We start from the raw sequence: 20,257 nt of genomic DNA on the forward strand, positions 1-20,257 counted from the left end.
CAGCCGTTCCCAAGCTAAGGCAGCCAAAGAGCTAATGCACCCCGGGATGAGGGCGGCGAGGTAGACCGCAGGGCTGCCGTGTAGATGCGGTGGAAGCGGGTGGCATGGATCGATGGGCGGTCCGGCGCGCGAACGGCGGCTATGATGGGCTGCCGCATGGTGCGAGGCCGTCGGGTTGGGGTGATGCAGGAGTCCCAGTCGGAGCAGGGTAGAGACGGCCGGCATAGATCGACGAGCGAGCCCGCGCGCAGACGACTGGCGCGAGGGGCCGCCTGTTGTGCAAGGCCGCCGGGTCGGTGATGGAGTCGGCAGGTCACGTCGGTGTTGGAGTAGAGGCGCACGGGGGTCGACGGTGGCGGCGGGCGAGGCAACCCGATCTTATTAGATCAGAAAACCAAAAAGTAGACGCCAATCAAAGCGACCGGCGAGAGAGAGAGAAAAACCCAGAGTAAGGGCTTGGGAAAAAGACTCTCTAGGGCAGCCGATCAACACGACCAACGAACGACCCTAGGTATGGGAGGCGTGGCCCCCGGCGGCGGTCATGGAGGCCGACTGCCCCAGGGGCTGCACGCAGGGCGTAAGAGGCGGGCGGTGGCTAGGGTTTGGATCGGTTAGGCTAATACCATGTTAGAAGGGAGAGATGGATTCGGTGGAATAGTTCATGTATTGCTTGAGCCTTGTAGGCATATATATATGAGTACAATGACCAACTTGGAGTACAAGACAAGGCAGTACCAAATCCTAGTTGATCCGATACTTCCTAATAATCATATACTCAATAGCAATTCTTCTAACTAGGGGCATGCATTGCTCCACTGTGGGCTTCTGCAAATTGAGTGGCATTCCCAAGTAAGGGGGAAGCTGCCCCTTTTACAACTAAGAGTGTTAACCAGAATGTCAACCATATCCTCTGGGATGTTAATTGGTATTATGTTGGACTTATTGTAATTAACTTTAAGTCCAGTAGCATCAGCAAAAGTGTTGAGGAGAGCCTTTAAACAAATCAATTGTCTTGTGTCTGCTTTCATAACAATTAATGTGTCATCTGCATACTGAACAATTGGGAACTCGGGGCATGATGTAAAGAGGAAAGGTGGTGTGATCAGACATTGGGACATGGCTTTATTCAGAACTGTGTGCAAGAGGTCAGCAGCAATCACAAACAGTAGAGGAGAAATAGGGTCTCCCTGCCTAACTGCCTCCTTACAATAGAACTTTTTTCCTGGTACCCCATTTAGAAGAATAGCATATGAGGCATTTTGGAATAACATATTCATCCACATTATCCATCTGTTGCCAAAGCCCTTAGCTTGTAAGATGCTCAATAGATCCTTAAAATCAATGGTGTCAAAAGCTTTTTCCAGGTCTAGTTTCAAGACTACACGTTCATTTCTAGACTTCTGGCATTGGTGAATGTATCCATAGGCCCATCCCAAACAGTCTTGAATAGATCTGTTTTGAAGAAATCCATATTGATTGATGTGCACCAGCTTTAAAATAATCTTTTGCAATTTGTTGGCCAGAAGTATTGTAATGCTCTTGAGACTGTTCAGAAGGGATATAGGTCTGAAGTCATTTGCAGTAATTGGGCTAGACACTTTTGGGATCATATTAATGAATGAGGTGTTAATACTTTCCTATTTAACTATCCCTTCATAAAAATCATGAACAAGCTTCCTAACATCAGGTCCAATAATGTCCCAGCAAGCTTTAAAGAAATTATTATTCAAACCATCTAGCCTTGGTGACTTATCAGAAGGGAGTTCTTTTACCACCTGATTGATTTCCTCATCAGTGAAAGGTTTCTCAAGCTCTACAAACAGGCTTGGGTCAACATTGTTACCATAAAGTGACGACAAGTCAAACTGCATGGTGGTGTGTTGTGAAGCACCCATTCTTTTCCTAAAAGCCTCCCAAAGGATAGCAGCTTTACTTTCATGATATGAGAACTCCACTTGCTCATCATTCTGCGGAACTGCAATATAATTATGTCTATGATTTATTGTAGCCTTAGTGTGGAAGAATTTAGTGTTCTCATCTCCAAATTTGACCCCCTTAATTTTCCCCTTTGTTTCCAATAAATCTTCTGGTTTTGGAGCAGCACCAATAATTCCTCTTTAAGAATATTTCTGCAGTTCCATTCCAAAGTACTAAGAGCTCTATATTCCTCAAAAGGTCCAGAAGAAAGATTCCTTCATTAATAGCTTCAATTTTCTTCTTAAGACAAGATAAGCTTTTAGCCCATAACTTTAGGTCCCTTCTCAAGTTCTTGAGCTTAGCATTAATAATTTTGGCAGAATCAGTATGACCCACTGGTATATTCCAAGCATTAATCACTATATATCTGAAATCACTGTGTTGTAACCAATAATTTTCAAATCTGAAGGTTTGAGCTTGGGGGATCATGGTCCCAATTTTGACCATGCAGGGGATGCGATCAGAGATAGGTCTAGAAAGAGGTAGGGCCATTGTGTCAACAAAATATGTCATCTCAAGTAAAGGATTTTCCTGCATATTGCTCCAACTATATTGTCTCCCCTTCAGTGGTAGTTCAGTCAAGCCAAGGTTTCTTAATAGCCTCATTAAAGAGCAGCATTTCATTCATATCCCCCCGGTTTGTTTCTATCAGTGGGGTCCCTGATAAAATTGAAGTCACCCATAATAATCTAGTGAACATCATGTGGCATATGGATATGAGAGGACCAATCAATAAATCCTGCCTTTTCACTGTGATCACAAGGGCCATACACATTTGTCAGGATCCAGCTCTGGTTGGATAAATTGCTGGTAAATTGAATGGACAAATAAAACTTGTTCTGGAAAATCACTTCTCCACTAAAGAGGGCACCATTCCAAGCAATAAGAAGATAGAAATTCAAACTTATTGAATCTGTTTAGGCAAAAGTTTCTTATGTAATGAAGATCAAAGTTTCCCCTTTTAGTTTCCTGAAGACACACAATAGAACATGCACTTTCCTGAATTTTTTGCCTCAAAGCCAACCACTTGTTCTCACCATTGAGCCCTATAACATTCCAATTTAAAATATTCCAACTTCTGTTGTCATTCATGGGTAAACAGACTGTGTCTATGCTTATCAGACACAGTCCACAATGAACAGCAGGACAACAATGAACTAAATTACAATAAGGTAGTCCACAAGGTCACAACATTACAACATTGTAAGCTAGTCATACAAAAGGAAGAAGGAGTCTCATAGACAGATAGCACAAGTCTTACATTATTTATTACAAAAGTAGTAGAACCATGCATAACAGCAGTAGGGCTATTGTTCCCTTCCCAACATGTAGATGTGCAAATCATTTTTCAGATGGAGTAACATCCTCTTTTCCTCTAGCCAGGGACACCTTGGCCAGATCCTCCATGCCTTGCTTTTTCTTCTGTTTTTTAGTAAGATTGTCCTCCAACTCATCCTCAGCCACCTTGCAAAAGGATTTTGTCAGATTCTTAACCATTGTTTTAGATTGAAGAGGACGGATAGCATTGCATGGTAAACATTTACTGCTTGAGCAGGAATTTCTTTTAAATCCAGCATTTTCTTTACTTATCCTCTTACTTCTTCTTACCTCAGACTCCACTAATGGTGTTTTTCCACCCCTCTTTTTCTTGGATTTTCCACTCCAAAGGGAAGGATCAAGGCTTGCTCTGTAGTTGCTTCCTCACTATCAGGTTTGTGTCCTTCCTTCTCCACTTCCTGAGTGGGAACAACTGTATATTTGCACACAGCGGCCTATGAAACCATGCACTTATTAGGAATATGGAAGGTTAAAGTTTCTTTAGACAAATTTTTTTGGAGTTAGGAGCTCCCAAAGAGGTGTTTTTAACATGTGCACTGTCCAACTGAACTTATGAGGAGTCATAAGTAAGTGCATGATGAAATTAAACCAACCTACTGGAATTTGCACAATGAGCACTCCTTTTGTGTTAGTTGTTTGAGAGGCAATATGATCCTTCCATAGGACAAGACCTTCTTCAGACAAAATTGTATCAGCATTAGAGGAGGCATTAGTTGAACATTTTTTAGGACAAGCAATGAAGCACCATGACTAGAGCTTTCAAAATGACTTTCCAAAAGATCTTTCCAATGTTCTTTGGAGCTCCCACCCTTGGACATACCTTGTTTAAAGCAGTGCTAGGATACACAATAGGTTGCACCTTCCCATATTAGTTATTATCATTGGGAGCTACCTCCGGTTGCTATGATGGCATTCTCTCTCTCAAAATCCTTTCCTCGTTATTAGACTCCACAAAAGGAGCAACAACGACAGAATTTGCAATATTCACTTGAGCCATTGGCTTCTCAGGTTCATCTTGTATCAGTGGAGCAGAGACAAAGTTAACCACTACAACATTTGGTAATGTAACCACTGCTACAACAGGTACTGCAGGATCATCTGGCAATACTACAACAACAACATCATGAGCTACAGCATTGTCAAGTGCATACACATGCATAACAGCCTCAGGATCCCTATCATCATCATCGGGGTAGGCCTGCAGAAGCTTATTCAGGCCCAAACCAAGCCCTTGCTCCTATTGGTCAGGAAGTACATGTTGTACTTGGTTCACCTCATCACTTGGCACCAGACCATCTAAAGGAGCATTATTTGAGAAAGCTCCATCAGACAGAGACACAGTAGTTGTGAAACTACTGATTCCGTCATGTAATGGCAGTTCCAAATCAATTTCTTCTTGATTAGCATGCTCTAGGACAAGCTTTGCATCCATTTCTGCCCAATTGTTATTGTGTTGCTGCATAGCCCAATGTCCGTCTTGCTCCCACTCTTCCACATCCTCGTCAGCATTCTCTTGATCATCCCCATTGTTGTTGAGATTGTTATCCCCATTAAAGGGTTGTTGTGGCATGGGGTGAGGATCATCCCGTGGTGGAGGAATTGGGTCTTCATCAGTAGGTCCTCCACCCAGGATCTCTTGGTGAATTATTTCTACAGAACTTGACCAGCAATAATCTCAAAACCGTCCCCTTCAGACCATCTAATGCTCTTTGGCACATGAATAAGTTTAGTAACTCGGACCTTTGCAATAATTCTCGCTTTCTCCCTTGGATCATTCTCCCAATCAATTAGTTCCCCCCACTTGTTGACTGTAGTGCCAAGATCATCAGTTGGCTGATAACCCGAAGGCACTCGAAGAAACAAGATCCAACAGAGTCTATTCAAATAAACCTTCTCCAGTTTCTGCCCTCATCGTGCTTAGTGAAATACATAAAAACATCACCAAAAATATGAGGGTTGTCACTAACCAACTTATCTCTGTCATGAATATGTTGGAATTGCACATAGGCCTCGCCTATGCAGCACTGCTGCATTGAATGAACCCCCACTCTCTTCTCCACCTCCAGGAATTCCTCGAGAACCACACGAACATTGGGTAAGTGCACCTCCTATGGTAGAGGATGGATGGTGGCGACGACCACATCCTCATGGTGAGGTGCACGGTGGGGAACAACGGTACAAGATACTCCATTCCCGCCTTCAATATGGATGATCTCAAAGCCATGCGGGGCAAAAGGGGTTGGGTTGAAAGGGATATTCGCCATGCTCTCGCACAAAGCAGAGGAGGAAGTGAGAGGAAGAGCGAGGGCACTATCACCTACCAATGGCGACAAGTTCGACGTTTGAACAGTAGTAGTGGAATGCGAGGAGGCAGGCAACTGCTTAGACTGAAAAGTAGGAAAAACACCTAAAATGAGCTCTCTAAAAGAGGAAACCCGCTTGACTTGCGGGGCTGGACCCTGGGCCTGAAACCAACTCTCTACAACCCCATCGGCCCAAGCTTCCTCTGGCGGGATTGCAAAAGAAGAGAACCACATGAGAGGTAGAAGGCCCGTCAGCCTGGGCTCCTAGCAGAACGTTGCTTTGTGGCCCAACATACCACATGCATAACACATAATTTGAATGTGTCCAAAGGTACGTCGATCATTCCGCGTTGAGACATCGCTCGAGCGGTCCTCGCCACCATTAGTATCTTCATTATGTCACGTCGTAATTGGCATAGATGGTTGTGCCGACGGTGATGGCTCCCGGAAGGATAGCCTCTAGAAAACTGACAACTGATGAACCACTGGAGCTTGTCTCCGGCGATCATTGGAATTGTGAACAACTCTACCATTGCACCCAACTAAAGACCATTCAGAATCCTATTCACGATAGTATTGGACCTCTTCATGGTGCCAAAGAGCTCCATCACCCCCCATAGATTAAACACCATATCTAAATCCTTTTCCGAGATACGACCAATGTTGTAAACTTCAAAATCCACAGACTTAGAGGCTACCGAGAATTTGAAAGATCTATCCTTTAACAATTGCACCGAAAAACCATGCGGATAACCTCCAAAGCAGAATTGCAGAACAGCAGTAACCGTATGAATGTGCAATCGAAAGGATGCTCGGGCAAAGGAAACTACCAGGACAAATTCTCTTTGCCTAAAGCCAGGAGAGAAGAGCATCGGCTGCCCGAAATTGCTTCTCATTGCTGCTTCAAACTCTTTTCCAAGACCGAAGTTGAGCGAGGTAGGCTCCTTGGGGCCAAAACAGAGCGGCCAGAGCGCCGCCAAGGAGGGTGGCTGCCCGGACGGGAGTGGTCACCAACAGGGTGGTGGCCGCCGAGGCTGGAGTGGCCAACGACGCAAGAGTCGCCCTAGATTCACCCTCCCCCGGAAAGTTAGGTGTGGTTAGGAGAGATGTCGAGGAGAATAAGTTTGAGTCGGTTGGCCAATACCTTTGACTCAACCTTGAAGATCACATTGCTGAGCCGGTCTAAACTGTCTTAAATTCTTTGGACTTGCAATCCTGGGAATTAAAACAATGAACATCCTCTTAATCTCCTCAGGTGAATCAACTCCACTAAGAACATGGAGCACTATACCGGTCGCCTCATAGCCGCATAAATCCCAATGCCTTTGGAAAAAGTGTGCTAGGAAACCATCTGGCCCTGGTGCTTTTGTAGGGAACATTTGAAAAAGTGTCGTTTTTACCTCCTCCTTACTATATGGTGCATTGAGCTTGCTGTTCATCAGACCATCTACTCGAAGGTATGTGCGAAAGGACCTCCTCCATACCAATTGTGTTCTCTGAAGTGTATAGATTTTCATAGAAATTAGTGGTCATGGCTGCCATCTCTCCTGGATTAGTACAATGGAACCATCGGCCTTCTGTAGTTCCGCGATACAATTTTTTGATTTTCTTACACTCGCCTTCATGTGGAAAAACATTGTGTTGCTATCTGCTTCAGCAAGCCATTGGACTCGAGCCCTCTAGCGCCACATAATCTCCTCACAAAAACATAATTCGACCATGAGTGCCTCGATCAATTTTTCCTCTGCACCCGGCTCAAGTCGTATTGCCTCTGCTCGTAGCACCTCCAACCTGCTATGAAGCTAGAGAAGTTCCACTCGGATTGAGCCAAAGGAGGTACGACTCCAGCGTTGTAGCTGAGCAGCGGACTATTCGTTTTTTCAGAAAAATTGGCCACTGAATTAGCCCGGCCATGCAATGACCATGCACCTTCTAGCACATCTCCAAACCACGGGTCCCTCTCCCACATGCAATCATATCTGAAGGGTTTTTGGGTAGCACGCACACTAACATCCACTCGTTTCGCTTCGAAAAGAATCAAGTAATGATCCAATTTTAACTCTTGTGAGGTGCTCCAAGCTAGCAAACAGAAACAATGCTGACCAACATGCCATTGCCAATTCTTTGTCCACGCGAACCCGGCCAAAATATGTTAGGGAATGTAGCATGCAATTTCAAAAAATTCCTATGATCACGCAAGATCTATCTAGGAGATGTATAGCAACGAGAAGGGGAGAGTGTGTTCACGTACCCTTGTAGACCGAAAGCGGAAGCGTTTGACAACACAGTTGATGTAGTCGAACTTCTTCTCATTCCGACCGATCAAGCACCGAACGTACGACACCTCCGAGTTCTGCACGCATTCAGCTCGATGACGTCCCTCAAACTCTTGATCCAGCAAAGTGTCGAGGGAGAGTTCCGTCAGCACGATGGCGTGGTGACGGTGATGCTGATGTGATCCGCGCAGGGCTTCGCCTATGCACTATGACAATACGACCGGAAGAGTAAACTGTGGAGGGGGCACCGCACACGGCTAAGAGAACAATTTATGTGCTTTGGGGTGCCCCCGTATATAAAGGAGGAGAGGGAGGAGGCTGACCCTTGGGGCGCGCCATGGGGGGGCAACCGACTTGGACTTCTAGTCCTAGTCGGCCCCCCTTTCCTTTCTTTCGGAGGGGGAAAGGGGGAGGAGAGGAGAGGAAAAAGGAAAGGGGGGTCGTGCCCCCTCCCCTTGTCCTATTCGGACTCCACTTGGGGGGCGCAGGCCACCCCTTGTGGGCTGCCCTCTCTCCCCTTTGGCCCTTGTGGCCCATTACTTTCCTCGAGAGGTTACGGTAACCCCTCGGTACTCCGATAAATATCTGAATCACTCCGAAACCATTTCGGTGTCCGAATACTATCGTCCAATATATCAATCTTTACCTCTCGAACATTTCGAGACTCCTCATCATGTTCGTGATCTCATCCGGGACTCCGAACAATCTTCAGTCACCAAAACACATAACTCATAAAACAAATCGTCATCGAACGTTAAGCCTGCGGACCCTACGGGTTCGAGAACTATGTAGACATGACCGAGACACATCTCTGATCAATAACCAATAGCGGAACCTGGATGCTCATATTGGTTCCTACATATTCCATGGATATCTTTATCGGTCAAACCGCAATGACAACATACGTCATTCCCTTTGTCATCGGTATGTTACTTGCCCGAGATTCGATCGTCGGTATCTTCATACCTAGTTCAATCTCGTGACCGGCAAGTCTCTTTACTCGTTCCGTAATGCATCATCCCGCAACTAACTCATTAGTCACATTGCTTCCAAGGCTTATCATGATGTGCATTACTGAGAGGGCCCAGAGATACCTCTTCGATACTCGGAGTGACAAATCCTAATCTTGATCTATGCCAACCCAACAAACACCTTCGCAGACACCTGTAGAGCATCTTTATAATCACCTAGTTACGTTATGATGTTTGATAGCACACAAGGTGTTCCTCCGGTATTCGGGAGTTGCATAATCTCATAGTCAAAGGAATATGTATAAGTCATGAAGAAATCAATAGCAATAAAACTTAACGATCATTATGCTAAGCTAACGGATGGGCCTTGTCCATCATATTATTGTCCTAATGATGTGATCATGTTCATCAAATGACAACACATGTCTATGGTCAGGAAACTTAACCATCTTTGATTAACGAGCTAGTCTAGTAGAGGCTTACTAGGGACATGGTGTTTTTGTCTATGTATCCACACATGTATCAAGTTTACGGTTAATACAATTCTAGCATGAATAATAAACATTTATCATGATATAAGGAAATATAAAATAACAACTTTATTATTGCCTCTAGGTGTATTTCCTTCAGTCTCCCACTTGCACTAAAGTCAATAATCTAGTTCACATCGCCATGTGATTTAACACCAATAGTTCACATCGCCATGTGATTAACACCCATAGTTCACATCGCCATGTGACCAACACCCATAGGGTTTACTAGAGTCAATAATCTAGTTCACATCGCCATGTGATTAACACCCAAAGAGTACTAAGATGTGATCATGTTTTGCTTGTGAGAGAAGTTTAGTCAAGGGGTCTGCCACATTCAGATTCGTATGTATTTTGCAAATTTCTATGTCTATAATGCTCTGCATTGAGCTACTCTAGCTAATTGCTCCTACTTTCAATATGTATCAAGATTGAGACTCAGAGTCATCCAGATCGGTGTTAAAGCTTGCATTGATGTAACTCTTTATGATGAACTCTTTATCACCTCCATAACCGAGAAATGTTTCCTCGGTCCTCTAAGGATAATTTTGACCGCTATCTAGTGATCTACTCCTAGATCACTATTGTACCACTTGGCCAAACTCATGGCAAGGTACAAATAGGTCTCGTATACAGCATGGCATACTTTATAGAACCTATGGCTGAGGCATAGGGAATGACTTTCATTCTCTCTCTATCTTCTGCCGTGGTCGGGTTTTGATTCTTACTCAATTTCATACCTTGTAATACAGGCAAGAACCCTTTCTTTGACTGGTCCATTTTGAACTTCTTCAAAAATTTATCAAGGTATGTGCTTTGTGAAAGTCCAAGTAAGCGTATTGATCTATCTCTATAGATCTTGATGCCTAATATATAAGCAGCTTCACCGAGGTCTTTCATTAAAATAATCTTATTAAAGTATCTTTTTATGCAATCCAGAAATTCTATATCATTTCCAATCAACAATATGTCATCTACATATAATATTAGAAATGCTACAGAGCTCCCACTCACTTTCTTGTAAATACAGGCTTCTCCAAAAGTCTGTATAAAACGATATGCTTTGATCACCTCATCAAAGCATATATTCCAACTCCGAGATGCTTGCACCAGTCCATAAATGGATCGCTGGAGCTTGCACACTTTGTTAGCACCTTTAGGATCGACAAAACCTTCTGGTTGCATCATATACAACTCTTTTTTAAGGAATCCATTAAGGAATGATGTTTTGACGTCCATTTGCCAGATTTCATAATCATAAAATGCGGCAAGTGCTAACATGATTCGGACAGACTTAAGCATCACTACGGGTGAGAAGGTCTCATCGTAGTCAACTCCTTGAACTTGTTGAAAACCTTTCGCAACAAGTCAGTCTTTGTAGACAGTAACATTACCATCAGCGCCAGTCTTCTTCTTGAAGATCCATTTATTCTCTATGGCTTGCCAATCATTGGGCAAATGAACCAAAGTCCACACTTTGTTCTCATACATGGATCCCATCTCAGATTTCATGGCCTCAAGCCATTTCGCGGAATCTGGGCTCATCATCGCTTCATCACAGTTCGAAGGTTCGTCATGGTCAAGTAACATGACTTCCAGAACAGGGTTAGTGTTGGGGAACGCAGTATTTCTAAATTTTCCTACGATCACGCAAGCTCTATCTAGGAGATGCATAGCAACGAGACGGGAGAGTGTGTCCATGTACCGTCGTAGACCGAAAGCGGAAGCGTTTAGTAACGCGGTTGATGTAGTCGAACGTCTTCATGATCCAACTGATCCAAGTACCGAACGTACGGCACCTCCGTGTTCAGCACACGTTCAGCACGATGATGTCCCTCGAGCTCTTGATCCAGTTGAGGATGAGGGAGAGTTTCATCAGCATGACAGCATGGTGACGGTGATGATGAAGTTGCCGGCACAGGGCTTCGCCTAAGCACTACGATGATATGACTGAGGTGTTAAACTGTTGATGGGGGCACCGCACACGGCTAAGAGATTGGTTGTTGTGCTTTGGGGTGCCCCCTGGCCATGTATATAAAGGAGGGAGGGAGAGAGGCCGACGGCCAGGAGGGGCGCGCCAAGGGGGGAGTCCTACTTGGACTCCCAGTCCAAGTAGGATTCGGCCCCCCTTTTCCTTTCTTCCACCGGAGGGAAATGAAGGAGGGGAGAAGGAGAACGAAGGAGGGGGTCGCGCCCCCACCCCTTGTCCAATTCGGTTTGGGTAGGGGGGAGGCGCGCGCCACCTCTTGGCCCTTCTTCCCTCTCTCTCCACTAAAGCCCACTAAGGCCCATTAACTTCTCCGGGGGTTCCGGTAACCCCTCGGTACTCCGGAAAAATACCCGGATCACTCCGAACCATTCCGATGTCCGAATATAACCTTACAATATATGAATCTTTACCTCTTGACCATTTCGAGACTCCTCATCATGTCCGTGATCTCATCCGGGACTCCGAACAAACTTCGGTCATCAAATCACATAACTCATAATACAAGTCATCATCGAACGTTAAGCGTGCGGACCCTACGGTTCGAGAACTATGTAGACATGACCGAGACACATCGGCGGTCAATAACCAATAGCAGAAGCTGGATGCTCATATTGGCTCCTACATATTCTACGAAGATCTTTATCGGTCAAACCGCATAACAACATACGTTATTCTCTTTTGTCATCGATATGTTATTGTATGTTACTTGCCCGAGATTCGATCGTCGGTATCATCATACCTGGTTCAATCTCGTTACTGGCAAGTCTCTTTACTCGTTCTGTAATGCATCGTCCCGTAACTAACTCATTAGTCACATTGCTTGCAAGGCTCATAGTGATGTGCATTACCGAGAGGGCCCAAAGATACCTCTCCGATACACGGAGTGACAAATCCTAATCTCGATCTATGCCAACTCAACAAACACCATTGGAGACACCTATAGAGCATCTTTATAATCACCCAGTTATGTTGTGACGTTTGATAGCACACAAGGTGTTCCTCCGGTATTCGGGAGTTGCATAATCTCATAGTCAGAGGAACATGTATAAGTCATGAAGAAAGCAATAGCAATAAAACTAAACGATCATAATGCTAAGCTAACGGATGGGTCTTGTCCATCACATCATTCCCTAATGATGTGATCCCGTTCATCAGATGACAACACATGTCCATGGCTAGGAAACTTAACCATCTTTGATTAACGAGCTAGTCAAGTAGAGGCATACTAGGGACACTCAGTTTTGTCTATGTATTCATACATGTACTAAGTTTCCGGTTAATACAATTCTAGCATGAATATTTATCATGATATAAGGAAATAAAAATAACAACTTTATTATTGCCTCTAGGGCATATTTCCTTCAGCCTCCCACTTGCACTAGAGTCAATAATCTAGATTACATAGTAATGATTCTAACACCCATGGAGTCTTGGTGCCGATCATGTTTTGCTCGTGGAAGAGGCTTAGTCAACGGGTCTGCAACATTCAGATCCGTATGTATTTTGCAAATCTCTATGTCTCCCTCCTTGACTCGATCGCGGATGGAATTGAAGCGTCTCTTGATGTGTTTGGTTCTCTTGTGAAATCTGGATTCCTTCGCCATGGCTATTGCTCCAGTATTGTCACAAAAGATTTTCATCAAACCCGATGCACTAGGTATTACACCTAGATCGGATATGAACTCCTTCATCCAGACTCCTTCATTTTCTACTTCCGAAGCAGCTATGTACTCCACTTCACACGTAGATCCCGTCATGACCCTTTGCTTGGAACTGCACCAACTGACAGCTCCACCATTCAATATAAATACGTATCCGGTTTGTGACTTAGAGTCATCCAGATCAATGTCAAAGATTGCATCGACATAAGCAATTACGATGAGCTCTTTGTCACCTCCATAAACGAGAAACATATCCTTAGTCCTTTTCAGGTATTTCAGGATGTTCTTGACCGCTATGCAGTGATCGACTCCTGGATTACTTCGGTACCCCCTGCTAAACTAATAGCAACGCACACATCAGGTCTGGTACACAGCATTGCATACATGATAGAACCTATGGCTGAGGCATAGGGAATGACTTTCATTTTCTCTCTATCTTCTACAGTGGTCGTGCATTCAGTCTAACTCAACTTTGCACCTTGTAACATAGGCAAGAACCCTTTCTTTGACTGGTCCATTTTGAACTTCTTCAAAACTTTATCAAGGTATGTGCTTTGTGAAAGTCCAATTAAGCGTCTTGATCTATCTCTATAGATCTTGATGCCCAATATATAGGCAGCTTCACCGAGGTCTTTCATTGAAAAATTCTTATTCAAGTATCCTTTTATGCTATTCAGAAATTCTGTATTGTTTCCAATCAACAATATGTCATCCACATATAATATTAGAAATGCTACAGAGCTCCCACTCACTTTCTTGTAAATACAGGCTTCTCCAAAAGTCTGTATAAAACCATATGTTTTGATCAACTATCAAACCATATATTCCAACCCCGAGATGCTTGCACGAGTCCATAAATGGATCGCTGGGGCTTGCACACTTTGTTAGCACCTTTAGGATCGACAAAACCTTCTGGTTGCATCATATACAACTCTTCTTTAAGATATCCATTAAGGAATGCAGTTTTGACATCCATTTGCCAAATTTCATAATCATAAGATGTGCCAATTGCTAACATGATTCGGACAGACTTAAGCATCGCTACGGGTGAGAAGGTCTCATCATAGTCAACTCCTTGAACTTATCGAAAACCTTTTGCAACAAGTCGAGCTTTGTAGACAGTAACATTACCGTCGGTATCAGTCTTCTTCTTGAAGATCCATTTATTCTCTATGGCTTGCCGATCACCGGGCAAGTCAACCAAAGTCCACACTTTGTTCTCATACATGGATCCCATCTCAGATTTCATGGCCTCAAGGCATTTCGCGGAATCTGGGCTCATCATCGCTTCCTCATAGTTCGTAGGTTCGTCATGGTCAAGTAACATGACCCCCAGAACAGGATTACCGTACCACTCTAGTGCGGATCGTACTCTGGTTGACCTACGAGGTTCGTTAGTAACTTGATCTGAAGTTTCATGATCATCATCATTAGCTTCCTCACTGATTGGTGTAGGAATCACTGGAACTGATTTCTATGATCAACTACTTTCCAATTTGGGAGAAGGTACAATTACCTCATCAAGTTGTACTTTCCTCCCACTCACTTCCTTCGAGAGAAACTCCTTCTCTAGAAAGGATCCATTCTTAGCAACGAATATCTTGCCTTCAGATTTGTGATAGAAGGTGTACCCAACAGTCTTCTTTGTGTATCCTATGAAGACACATTTCTCCGATTTGGGTTCGAGCTTATCAAGTTGAAGCTTTTTCACATAAGCATGGCAGCCCCAAACTTTAAGAAACGACAGCTTGGGTTTCTTGCCAAACCACAGTTCATATGGTGTCGTCTCAACGGATTTAGATGGTGCCCTATTTAACGTGAATGCAGCCGTCTCTAAAGATTAACCCCAAAACGATAGTGGTGAATCGGTAAGAGACATCATAGATCGCACCATATCTAATAAAGTGTGGTTTCGACGTTCGAACACACCATTATGCTATGGTGTTTCAGGTGGCATGAGTTGCGAAACTATTCCACATTGTTTCAAATGAAGACCAAACTCATAACTCAAATATTCACCTCCACTATCGGATTTCGGGTTCCGGCAAAACCCTTGAGGTTCGAACACTGGGATGCGCACGAAGACCTCTCCTCCCCCTAGCTCACGCACTCACCACAATCTCAAAGCTCAGCACGTCGAACTCGCAGAACAAGGGACACAGGGTTTTTACTGGTTCGGGCCACTGATGTGGTGTAATACCCTACTCCAGTGTGGTGTGGTGGATTGCCTCTTGGGCTGAGGATGAACACGTACAAGGGAAGAACAGCCTCCTGAGGAGAGGTGTCCTTGAGCTCGGTGAGCTTGTGTTGTTGAGGATGATCTGAATGGGCCAAGATCAGTTGCCTCCTACTGTGGTGGCTCGTCCTATTTATAGGGGCCCTGGTCCTCTTCCCAAATGTAGGCGGGAAGGGATCCAACAACGGCCAAATTTGAAGGGAAACAACCAATACAAGTTATCCTGACTAAAGTTGGTCTTTGCCTGCCAAAGGCTCTGGTGGTGACGCCGTCCTGGGCTCCACAGTGACCTCCGTCCTGCCGTCCTGTTTGTCTTGGTCTTGTTTACCGATATGGCAACCTTTGCCTGATGCCTCGGGACTCCTCGCCTGCGCTTGCCTCTTTGGCACCAAAGAGGAAACGAGTACGCTGCGCGCTCTGGCGCCCGCCTGGCCTTGTCGTCATGGCTTGCGTCACAGGGATCTCGCGAGGTGCCCCTCGCCTTGATATCTCCGCTCCTCGCGAGCCAGCCTAGTGAGGCCGCCCCCGAGGAGGTCTTGCGTCGTCCGCCTCACGAGGCTTGGCCCCTCGCGTGGGTCTTGAGTGTTTGCTGATGAAGATGGGCCATATAGGGCGGCTGGTGGAGCCACGCCGTGGGCCGCAGGAAGGCAAGTCTGCGGACCCCCGTTCCCAGGACGCCGTCAGTAGCCCCCGGGCCCAAGGCGCGCTCGGACTTGGCTTCGAGGCGAAGTCAAGGGGCAATTGCGGAGCGCCGCGGGCCCCAACAGCCTGCGGCCTCGGTTTCCCACTCTGCCTCGGCAACCGCTCGACTTGACGAGTCCCTGATACATGCAGAGAAAACCATCATTACCTGTGATCGTGGGGGTCACCGGTTGGCCTTCTCCTGCTATAAATGAGGAGGGGGCGGAGCCCCCATCGCCCATCTCATCCTGCTCCGCTCGCTTCTCCTCCCTTCCTTTATTGCCCGCAGCGACACCCATGGCACCTGCGAAGAGGTTCTCGGCTGCAGAGAAGGGGAAGGCCCGCCAGGAGGGGCCCGGCTCGCCGCTGCCCAAGAGGGGGCGCGGTCGCCCGCGTAAGCACGCCGCGACCCCCGTTGTGGCCCCTTGCGGCCGCGGCGGCGCCTCCTCGCGCGGTGGGAGTCGCCCCGGTCGTGGCAGCCCCGTCGATGAAGTGAGGCGCGCCATGGTTGCGCGGCCTCCCCGGCCGCTCTTCCACTCGGCGGAGGTGCTGCCGGAGTTTGTTGTGTGGTCAGAGAACCCGGCCGGCACCTGGCTTCAGCTCCCGCGCTTCTTCGCCGGCGAACTGCTGGCCACGGGCCCAGGCGGGCGGCAGCAGCAGCCAGGCTTCATGGGTCGCGATGGAGGTCTCCGTCGCGGGCAACACAGCCTTGGCCCGTGGCTGGCAGACGTTTGCTCGCGCGCGCGGCCTCGGCAGGCAGTGCACCCTCCACTTCAAGTACGACGGCAACACAACCCTCTACGTGAGGGTGTTCAGGGAAGATGGTTGCCGCATCGGGTGCTGCCCTGAGGACAACGATGATGGCGAGGTGCTCGGCCTTGGCGACTGTCGCGACGAGGGTGAAGGTGGGCTTGTCCTCGGCGCCGGCCGCGGCTCGTCCAGGTACGGCAACTCTTCTTCAAGCGACAGCTCCAGCAACGGCGGCTATGACTAGCCGCCACGCCGCTGTGCCCGCTTCGAGGGCGGTAGCGGGTCATCTTGTCATCACGCCCCAGTGAAGCGCGAAGAGGGGTCTGGCTGAGTCCAGGAGAGCGCCAAGGGCCCACCCTCGCGAACCGCTGCGAGGGCGTGCGCCGCTTTTGTTTTGTTCTTTCCTTTCTTCCTGCATTAAGAAAGAAAAAAGTATGGGGCCCTGCAGGGGCGTGCAACGAACCATGATTTCCAAGTCGCTATGTTATGTTTATCGTTCCTGCGTCGTGTTGCAGCATCGTCGTTTTATGTAGGGGTGTAGAGATAACTTAGCTTGACATGTCTGAAGTAGCTTCCGCCTTGTGAGGCGCGCCTCTCCTAGTACCTGGTGAGACCTCCTTGCTGTTGGCTTGGGAGGCATCGAGGAACTGCAAAACTTTGTTAAGAAACTCTTATTCTTCCAAGCCCAGGTCGTATGCATGGCCGGTGCCATGATCCAGAGCTCCGCATCGCGGTACCCGAGGGGCACAGATTAAGGGAGGAGCGCCAGCTTGCGAGCTCGAGCGAGGGTGCCTTGCGAAGAACAGGAAAAACGCTCACGAGTGCACCTATCCAGCCCCCTCGCGAGGCATGTGAGGGAGAGTACGGGCCAAAACAAAGAACTGAGGGAAGAACAGGGGAAAAGGCGATCGAACCAAGACGACAAAAAACACCAGAATGCGAACTTCCATTAAAAAAGGGGCAAGCCAACTACGGAAAGCAAATGAAAAGCCGCGTCCGGCACCTAGTCTAGTCTTCTCACCAGCGCGGAGCTAAGTGCTACCACTAGGACGTGGGAGGGAGCCCCCGAGGCCCGAGGGCGGCACTCCTGAGACTCCGGGGAGTGTACAGCCCCACTCATTATTACGTCAGAGTGTCACGAGCAGAGACCTTCACAGGCACGGGGCCTTGCTTCACAAGCGCTGGGCCTTCCTTCATGGGTAGAACTTCCGGACGTGCTGGATGTTCCAGGCGTTCTGGATGGGGACCCCGTCCTGCGTCTCCAGGCGCACGGCGCCAGGCCTGGAGACGTGGGCGACCCTAAACGGGCCCTCCCACATGGGCGAGAGCTTATGCAGCCCTTCCCTGGAGAGTACCCGCCTTAGGACAAGGTCGCCCACCTTGAGCGTCCTGGAGCGAATGCTACGGCAGTGATACCGCCGCAGTGCCTGCTGGTATCTTGCAGCTCGAAGTGTGGCTTCGCGGCGGTGTTCCTCCCCCGGCACAAGGTCCATCCCCCGCATGGCGTCCTGCTGCGTCTCATCAAACGCCAGGACCCGCGCGGAGCAATGCTTGACCTCGTGAGGGAGAACCGCTTCTGCTCCATAGACGAGGAAGAACGGGGTCTCGCCTGTTGGCTTGGTGGCGGTGGTGCGGATGGACCACATCATAGACTGGAGCTCGTCGTGCCAGCCCCTGCCGCAGGCCTCGAGCTTCTTCTTGAAGGTCCTGGTTTTGAGGCCTCTCAGGACCTCCACGTTGGCGCGTTCGGCTTGACCATTGCTCCTAGGGTGTGCCACCGAAGCGTAGCAGATCTGCGTTCCAAGGTTAGCACAATATGTCTTGAAGAGATTGCTAGTGAACTGCGAGCCGTTATTGGTGATGATGCGGTTGGGGACCCCGAACTGGCTCACTAGACCCTTGATGAACTTGACCACAGATCCGGCCGGGATGGTGCGGACAGCTTCTACCTCCGCCCATTTGGCGAACTTGTCGATGGCGACGTAGAGGTAGCAGTAGCCCCCAGGTGCTCGAGGGAACGGGCCTAAGAGATCCAGCCCCCAGACTGCGAATGGCCACGAGAGCGGGATGGTTTGGAGGCCCTGAGCTAGCTGATGGATCTGCTTGGCGTGGAATTGGCAGGCCTCGCAGGACTTCACTAGCTTGGTTGCGTCGTTGAGTGCCGTAGGCCAGTAGAACCCGCTGCGAAACGCCTTGCCGACGAGGGTTCATGACGATGAGTGGTGCCCGCGGTCTCCGTCGTGTATGTCAGCTAGCAACTCGTTCCCCTGTTCCGTGGAGATGCATCGCAAGGAAACATCATTTGGCCGCTTTCTGTATAACTCACCGTCCTGGATGCAGTATGCCGTAGCCTATCGGGCCACGCGCTCCGCGTCCTCCTCTTTCTCCGGCAGTGTCCCTTGCATTAGGTATTCCTTGAACTCCTTGGTCTAGCACCCCTCCTGCGGGTCGAGCGCTAGGATTGGCGCGCTCCCGAGGTCGGGTTGCAGGCCGGGGCTCCTGAGGCAGGTGGTTGGGGGAGTTCCTCCCGAGGCGGCGCCAGCCCTGAAAGCGGAGGTGTCGCCGAAGGCTTGAAGAGCCGCTCCTCAAAGATGCCAGGCTCTTGGAGTTGTCACTTGGACGCCCTTTTGGCGATGTCGTCAGCCTCCTTGTTGGTGCCACGGGGCACGTGCTACAACTCTAGACCCAGGAAATGCTTTTCCATTTTGCGTACCTCCGTGAGGTATGCCTCCATGTGCTCGTCCCTTGGCTCGTATACCTTGTTGGAGAAGTTGACGAGGAGCTGCGAGTCGCCCCTGATGGTGAGGCGCTTGACCCCCAGGGCCACCGCGGCCTTAAGGCCAGCGATGAGGCCTTCGTACTCCGCGGTGTTGTTGGAGACCTTCTCGCCCTGCTGGAAGCAGAGCTGCACGGCGTTGTACAACTTGTCTTGAGTGGGTGAGATGAGCACTGCTCCAGCTCCCGCGCCCTGGCGTGCGAACGCTCCATCGAAATAGATGACCCAGCCATCTGGTGCTTCAATTCCTGGTGAGAGGGATCGGTCCTCACCTGCTTCAAACCCCGGGGCATCAGTCCATTCTGCTACGAAGTCAGCGAGCGCGACTCCCTTGATGACCCTGGTTGTGCTGAACTCCAGCTGGAATGCTTGCAGCTCGATGTTCCATTCGGCAACTCTTCCCGCAGCATTGGGGCTCCTGAGTACCCTCTCCAGTGGGTAGGCCGAGACGACCTCGATTGGGTGACCTTGGAAGTGGTGCCGCAGTTTACGCGAGGCCACCAAGAGCGCGAGCAAGAGCTTTTGGGGCATGGGGTACCGTGCCCTTGCATCCCGCAGTACCGTGCTGACGAAGTACAATGGGTGCTCGACGAAGGCGGGAGCATTGACGGAGCCTGCGCCTTCTAGAGGTTGGGGCGTCTCCTGAGGTGACGGGACCCCAAGAGCCTGGTCGCCCACTGGGGCCTCGGCTGGCCTGCGAACACCGCCTTGTTGGGCCTGGTCACTCGTTGGCGTTGCTGCAGCCTTTGCGGTACCCTCTGGGTCCCG

Source organism: Aegilops tauschii, chromosome 2 (genome assembly GCF_002575655.3).
Source record: "Aegilops tauschii subsp. strangulata cultivar AL8/78 chromosome 2, Aet v6.0, whole genome shotgun sequence".
Lineage (NCBI taxonomy): Eukaryota > Viridiplantae > Streptophyta > Magnoliopsida > Poales > Poaceae > Aegilops > Aegilops tauschii.